The sequence below is a fragment of the Macaca mulatta genome, chromosome 11 (genome assembly GCF_049350105.2).
Source record: "Macaca mulatta isolate MMU2019108-1 chromosome 11, T2T-MMU8v2.0, whole genome shotgun sequence".
NCBI lineage: Eukaryota > Metazoa > Chordata > Mammalia > Primates > Cercopithecidae > Macaca > Macaca mulatta.
In genome coordinates, this window is record NC_133416.1 from 97,595,030 (window position 1) to 97,602,669 (window position 7,640).

The window sequence follows — 7,640 nt, forward strand, 5'->3', positions numbered from 1 at the left end:
ACCAGAGAGCTACACCCCCAGAATGTTGATATATTTGTTTTTGAAAGTTTAGAAACTTCTAAGTTATATTAAATGTCTTAAAGAAAAATAAGAAGGAAAGTACAAATTGGGAAGAGGGAAATACTTTGTACCATGTAGCATCAATGTGTCATCAATCATGTCAACATGTCAGCTCTTATGAATCAGTAAGAAAAGGACAACAAATACTACAAAATAATTTGGAAAAGAGATCTGAGCATGTCATACAGAAATATATCAGATGTTTCCAAATCACTTCATATTTAACACAATTGTATATTTCAGCATTGCTCAGAATGGCCAGGGTATAAAATAATATCAATAATAAATTTAAAAATCAACTTTCCACATTGTAAATGCCCTTAATAGGAGAATGAATGGTTGAATACATTTTGGAATGTTAGGCAACCCTTAAAAATAATAAATTTTTGAACTAATTCTCTCGTTGCTATCTTTCATGTATTGAATGAAAAAAAAGATACAGAAAAATGTTTGTGTTATGATCACATATTTGTGAAAAAAGTACTAGTGCCCTTAAATCTATGCATGCATTTATTCACATGCATAGGGGGTATATTATTATGGGAGTGGGGAAATAAATATGAAAATGATACATTAGGTTGCTAACATGGGTTATTTGTGATGATCTGCCAGAGGACTAATGTGAGTAGAGTAAGGGGAGAGAAAGTTGGAGACAGCAAACAAAACAGAATAAACATATAAAATCACATTTTTGAATTTATGTAAAAGTTATATGTTAACATTATAAATTAAGGAGATAAAAGCAAAACAAATTGCAAAGCTCTGAATTTCAACAGAAAAACAAACGAAACCAGAATCCCAAGGAATAAATTTGTTAGCTAATATTCTCACACAGAAATTGAACTTCCATCACTCTTGTCAGTGGAAAAGAATTAATAATATAACAAATGAGCCAGGCACAGTCAATATCAGATTTAATACAAGGCATAATTATAATTGAAGATACAAAAATCAAATAATGAAACATAATGTAGAGTTAGCTTCAATTTTGAATCTTCCTAGGGCTTAAAGTTTTCTAGAATAAATTTCCCATAGCAAAGGATTTGTTTGCCCATAACTATTAAGCAACAGAGAAAAATAAACTGCTTTAATTAATCAATGTTTGATGCCTTGGTGGTGTTTTCTTCATCATTAAATAGACTATCTTTCTGTTATGACTAATTGATTTCTGAAGCCACAACACCCGGGCTGAAAGGGCATGAAAGATGCACAGGATATATTCTTGCTATGTCTGCAGACAGAAATTCTTGCTCCAACGAAGTAGTTATCAAAGTGTGGTCCAGGTATCCCCGAGGATTTACAAAACTTTTTCAGGTACACAAGGTTAAAAACCTTTTTTGTAATAATACTAAAACATTATTTGCCTTTTATACTGTCATTATCTCACAAGAGTACCTTGGAGTTTTCCAGAGGCTACATGATATTTTATATCTCAATAGATTAAACTCAGAAGCAGATACTAGAATTTAGCTCTTTTCTATTTTTAAAATTTAATAAACTGATAATTGTAAGTAGAGTGTTTCTCTCCATTCTATGAGCTGTTCTAGCAAATTGCTTGAACCTAAGAAAAGGGTTGTGTGAACCTTAGTTTATAACCAGTCAGTCAGAAGCACAGGTTACAACCTCGGGATTGCATAGGCATCTAAAATGGAGATCTGTCTTTAAGAAACGAGCCCTCGGTCTAAAAGATCTGACACTATCTCCAGTAGAGAGTGGGATGGAATTGGAGGACACTCAGCTGGTGTTTGCTGCAGAATTTCTTGGTTCATATATGGGAAAACCCTTGCATACCTGATGAAGTGTTGTGCTGAGTGGTGTGTAAGAGAGAAGAAAACACTTTTGCTTTTGTTTTGCTTTTCTGTATTTTTAAGTACCATGTTACATTTTTATCTGACCTAAAGGATATACAAGATGATAAAGGATTTTATGAAGTGCACAGATTAACAGCCAGATTAAAGGGATGCAGAGAGTGGAGTATGGGGGAAGCTTCCATGTCCTCTCTGGGTGCACCACCCTCAGTAACCTCCGTGTGTTCACCTGTCAGGAGGCTCACTGAAGCCTGTCTGTTTGGAATTTTATGGAGACTTTATTAAGCAGATATGATTGACTAAAACTTTGGCCACTGGCGATCAACTTAATCTTCAGTCCCTCTTTTTTCCCAGAGGTGTTTCTAAACAAGCTGAAGCTTTCCAAAGTACCCCCGCCACCACTCATCTCAGTAGCATAAAACAAACAAACAAAACCCATTCATCACTCCAGAGGTTCCGAGGATTTTAGCCTTTGTATGCCAGAAAACAGGAACTAAGACCAAATATGTGTTTCACAATATTACGGTATCATTTTATCTTTTCCAAGTGTAAGATTGATACTCTCACACTCTATTGTTGGGAGTGTAAACAAGTCAAACTATTGGGAAACACAGTCTATTCAAAATTTTTTTAAAAAAGCTATTTTACTATAACTGAAGCATGCCTCCTTTTCGGTATGCAATCTATGGGTGTATTAACATTGGCTCAAGTCTGCAATAAGAGAAGCACAGCCACATTCACTGAAGCACAGCTTGTACCACGAAAAAGTGAGAACAATCAAAGTGCTTATAAATACAAGAATTCTGCAATAAGTTATGGATTGTCTCTTCAATGACATCCTACAAAAGCAATAAAAATGAATGATGTTGCTTCTAAGGTGCCTGTATGAAAAGCTTCCCAACATACAACTATTCTGATTATCATTAATGTAGTTCAAATTTTTAAGTAAGTTACAGAACAGTATGAGTGATGTATACTTTATACTTTATATATATACATATGAATACATGTATACATACAAATATTAGTATATGAATAAGTGCTCATGGAGGGAGTATGAGTGTGTAAGACTATGGCATGTGTATATTTTCTGGAAGGCTACACAACAACTAATTAATAGTGAGAATTTCTAACAGTGTTAAAGGTAGACTAATGGGGGATTTTTGAGTTTTGCTCTCCTTCTTTTTTTTTTTTGAGATGGAGTCTTGTGCTGTCACCCAGGCTGGAGTGCAGTGGTGCGATCTCAGCTCACTGCAAACTCCGCCTCCCGGGTTCATCCCATTATCCTGCCTCAGTCTCCGAGTGGCTGGGACTACAGGCACCTGCCACCAAGCCTGGCTAATTTTTGTATTTTTAGGGGAGACGGGGTTTCACCGTGTTGTCCAGGGTGGTCTCGATCTCCTGACCTCAGGATATGCCCGCCTGGGCCTCTCAAAGTGCTGGGATTACAGACATGAGCCACCGCACCCGGCCTTTGCTTCACTTTTATCTATCTTGTTTGAATTTTTTTTTTAAATTACAAACATATGCTAGTTTTAATAATACATTTAAAAATAATATTTTAGTTAAAAAATAAATGCAAATATTGTCTTCTTTTAGGAGTTTGCCTTCAGAAGACATAATTATATTAAACAGAAAACTTCTTGAAAGGGAATAAAAAAGATAATACAGGTGGATTTGTTCTATGATAAAGTTAAATTCCAGTCAATAAGCATTTTTAATCATCTACTGAATGAAGAGAATGTGCTCTATGCTGCAAGGACCTGAAGATTAACTAATATGGACTGTATCAACCCAATAATTTGCCGTTATGACCTCAAGTGTCCTTAGTGTAGGCAGGTCTGCAGCAAGAATAGTATAGGGTGGAAGAAAGGTATTCACAGTTGCTTGGAAAATCGGGAGCAAGAAAAGCCCTAGGAAAATCTTTCCCTCGGGGAACTGATTAATATTTCATGGTTCTGACATATGCCTGGAGTCAGAAGTGATAGTCAAGGAGGGGAAAATCAGATAGAGAATAAAGAAGACAGAGGAAAGAAGCAGTAACTTCACGTGAGTGACAGTAACAGCATTTTCTCTGTCTAAAGAGTAAGGCCTAATACTTATTGAGAATTCACTCTGGGCTTTGGCTAAAAAAAATAAAGAGTTATTACAAAATGACAGACTAATATTATATAATATATCTATGTAGCATATATTATATTATGTATATTACACATTATGTGACATATATCATGTTCTAACATCTAGATCACATATCATTATCAAATAGCTAATGTACATTTAGAGCATCATATTATTACCATTTCAAATCTTCCCAAGCTATTACCTCTTAACAACTCTCTCAGAGAGATGTGATTTTTTTCTGAGGGGGGAAACATTATTTCTGAGAGGTTGAGAACCCACTCAAGGTTTCATGGCTAGGAAGCAGTATGGCGGGGTCCTTGATGTTAAAGTCCTTAAAAATTTCACTGTACTTTTTTTTTTTTTTTTTTTTTTTTTTTTTTTTTTTTTTTTTTTAGACAGAGTCTTGTTCTGTTATCTAGGCTGGAGTGCAATGGCGTGATCTGAGTTCACTGCAATCTCTGCCTCCTGAGTTCAAGCGATTCTCCCTGCCACCGCCTCCCAAGTAGCTGGGATTACAGGCACCCACCACCATGCCCAGTTAATTTTTTGGTATTTTTAGTAGAGACAGGGTATCACCATGTTGGCCAGGCTGGTCTCAAACTCCTGACCTCAGGCGATCCACCCACTGGGCCTCCCAAAGTGCCAGGATTACAGGTGTGAGCCACTGTGCCCAGCCCACTGTACTTTTTATTTAAAGAGAATATATCCTTCCATACCCTACAACTTACGCAGCAGAGAGACCTATTTCTCTATTATATCCACCAAACACGCACAACAACTTCAAATTTTGCATCTCATAACTGTTGCATTTTAAATATTGTTTATCTAATTTTGAGCTCTTATGTCATCACCAACAAAACTTTCCTGAGCACCTAATGTGTCCAGGACATTGTGTTAGAGGGAATAGATATAAATTAAAAAAGAAAACAATCTATGCTTTAAAGAGATTGATAACTGATTTCATGAAAAGGGAAACATATAGAAAAAGATGATAGTTGCATAAGGCAAGAAATGGCATATGCTAGGTTAAAAATACAATCAGAAGGTGACATGGAAGTTCAGAGAAAGGAAGCTTTTATTAAGCTTTGTAGTCTTGGGAAACTTCCTTAATTTTCTTAGCCTCAGTTTCCTCATCTGTGAGGTAGGATCATAGAGACCATTTAATAAACAGACACTCTTAATAATATTTTCTACTCTTCCTCCCCTTATCCTCTCTTTTTCATTTTCATCTTCATATTTCCTGAGTTCTCAGACTAACTAACATGAAAAACTTCAGCGAGTCTTTAAGGAAGAAATAGAGAAGTGGAAATCATGGGGAGGGAGTTTTTGACACAGAAGAGATAGCAAGAGATGTATTGCTAATATCAAATTTAGAATATAGTAAAATATTTAAGAGAATGACTCAATTCATATAAAATTCCATGAACACATTCTACATTGGAGTTTATATGTGTTATTTGAGTCATGAAAATGCTCAATAATTAGCCCATCCTTTCTACCTTCTTTCCACTCTGGCTCTGAAGCAAATGAGAAACAAAACAAAACAAAAGAGCAAGACAGATGAAGACCTTGGGTATTGGCATTACTGCTAAGAAAGGCCAGGTTGCAAGATTAAGTTTAGCATAACAGCCGAATGGACTTGCTACCTACATCCTCAAAGAAGAGAAACTTTCTCACTTAGGATAATGTTGCATAGGACAAAGTGGCTGAGAAAAAGAAAGCCATGTTCTGGGTAAGAGGAAGGGAAGAGAACAGAGGAAGTGTCTGGGCAACTCACGCCTTGCTATTCTCTCAGACTTACTAGTCAGATCTACCTCTACCTAGCGGGTGCAGAAAAATGGGGAATGTAGGAGGAAGGAAGGATTTTAGGAAATGCCTTCCCAACAAAACCAGGGAGTTGGTGAAGAGGTGCATTCAGGTGCACATGCACATACACACAGGCAGACACTGAAGACAGCAGTAGCAAAACCCAGGACATGCACTGACATCCAGCTGAACTGTCCTCCTATCAGAGGAGTTGATGGGGGCAAAGAAAGAAAAGTCGCATGAGCTAAAAAGAAGAGAATATCAGGTGCTGAGTCATCCTCCCGAATGGTTTTCCTCCTTTCTTGATTCTATACCACCAACCTACTGGACAGCTTAATATGTTTTCTAATTTTTTGAAAAGAAATTAAAACAATATTTAGATTAAAGTTACCACTAATTTAGTTGTGCTCAGTTATCAGGAACCTTGTAGTGTCTCATATATTTTTAAAATATTTAGAATTAATATACAACATCTGTATAGAAAAGTGTTCATAAAGGTGTAGCTCAACATAGTTTTAAAAAGAAAATGACCTTGAAACTATCACCAAGGTCAAGAAAGAACTTATGTGGGGCCTTCCCCATACCCCTGCCCCTCCCTCAAGTAACCACAACCCTGATTTCTAACCATATTCAGATTTTCCTTTGTCTGTTTTGAACTTCACAAATACTGTCATGTTTATCTTTTCTTTTGTTTAATATTATGTTTGTGACAGGTTTTTTAAAATTATTTTTTCCTTTTTCATGGTAATATTCTATCATTTGAAATATACCATAATCTCATTGTTCCATTCCATGTTGATGTTTTTGGGATAGTTTCCAGTTGGAACTATTATAAATAATTCTGACACATTCTTGTGTGTGCCTTTTGTTGCACATCAATACTCATTTCTGTAGATGTAAATAAATAGTGATAGTGGTTGTACAGAATTTTTTCATATCCACGGTTACACTTTGCATTATCAGACCTTTTTTTTTTTTTTCAATTTGAGAGCAGGTACTGTTTATTAACTGACCAGCTTAGAAAAATAATCATGGTAGCCACCTTAGTTCATTCTTCTAATAAGCCTGTTGATCTGGTCCTCCCTGTTGCCAGCATCTCCACTTTCGACAAAATTGGTGGTCTTTTTCTTCATTCCACCTCCTGGAGAAGATAACTTGAAGGGCCACAGGAAGTGATTTGCCTCTTTGAAGAGTTTTCCAACAGTATAGATCTTATGAATCAGATCCTCCATGCAGATGATGCCATATTTACCAAGAGATCGAGCAATCGAGGCGTTATCTGTCAATGCAATTCGCTTCTTATTGATTTTGACATAACCACGCTTGTAGATTAGTTCATTTACTGACTTCAGATTGGGGTACCCCCATGCAATATATGGCTCTACAATCCTCAGCATGTTAATCGAAGCCTTGTTGAGCTTCACAAAGCTTCCATTGAAGATCTGACGAAGGCGAAGAAGCTACACTACCTTTCGGACCTTTGGGCTCACGCCATTGATACCTCTGATGCTGATGACAAATGCCAGTTTGGGTTCAGCAGGTACATAGAAGTTGCCAGCTTTTCTTGCCATCCTCGCCATTTGAATTTCAGTTTTGTACATCTGCCTATATTCCTTGTGATAGTGCTTCGCTTTTTCATAGATAAGCTTCCTCCTTGCCTTTCGAAGCATCTTTTGGGCAAACTTCTTTCTCAGGCGCTTGATCTTCAGCTCTGCGAAATTCCTTCACTTTTTCTTAAGGGTTTCTGGCACAGCAGGAACCTTCTTCTTCTTCGCTTCTACACCCTCTATGGTTCCAGCCAGAAAAAGAGGCATTGTCAGACTTTTAATTTAACCATTCTGG

General features: G+C 36.6%; 1 pseudogene; it reads right to left on the reverse strand.

Annotated features, from left to right (window-relative positions):
• Window positions 1-6,819: 6,819 nt before the first annotated feature.
• Window positions 6,820-7,587, reverse strand: LOC714185 (large ribosomal subunit protein uL30 pseudogene; annotated as a pseudogene).
• Window positions 7,588-7,640: the final 53 nt, after the last annotated feature.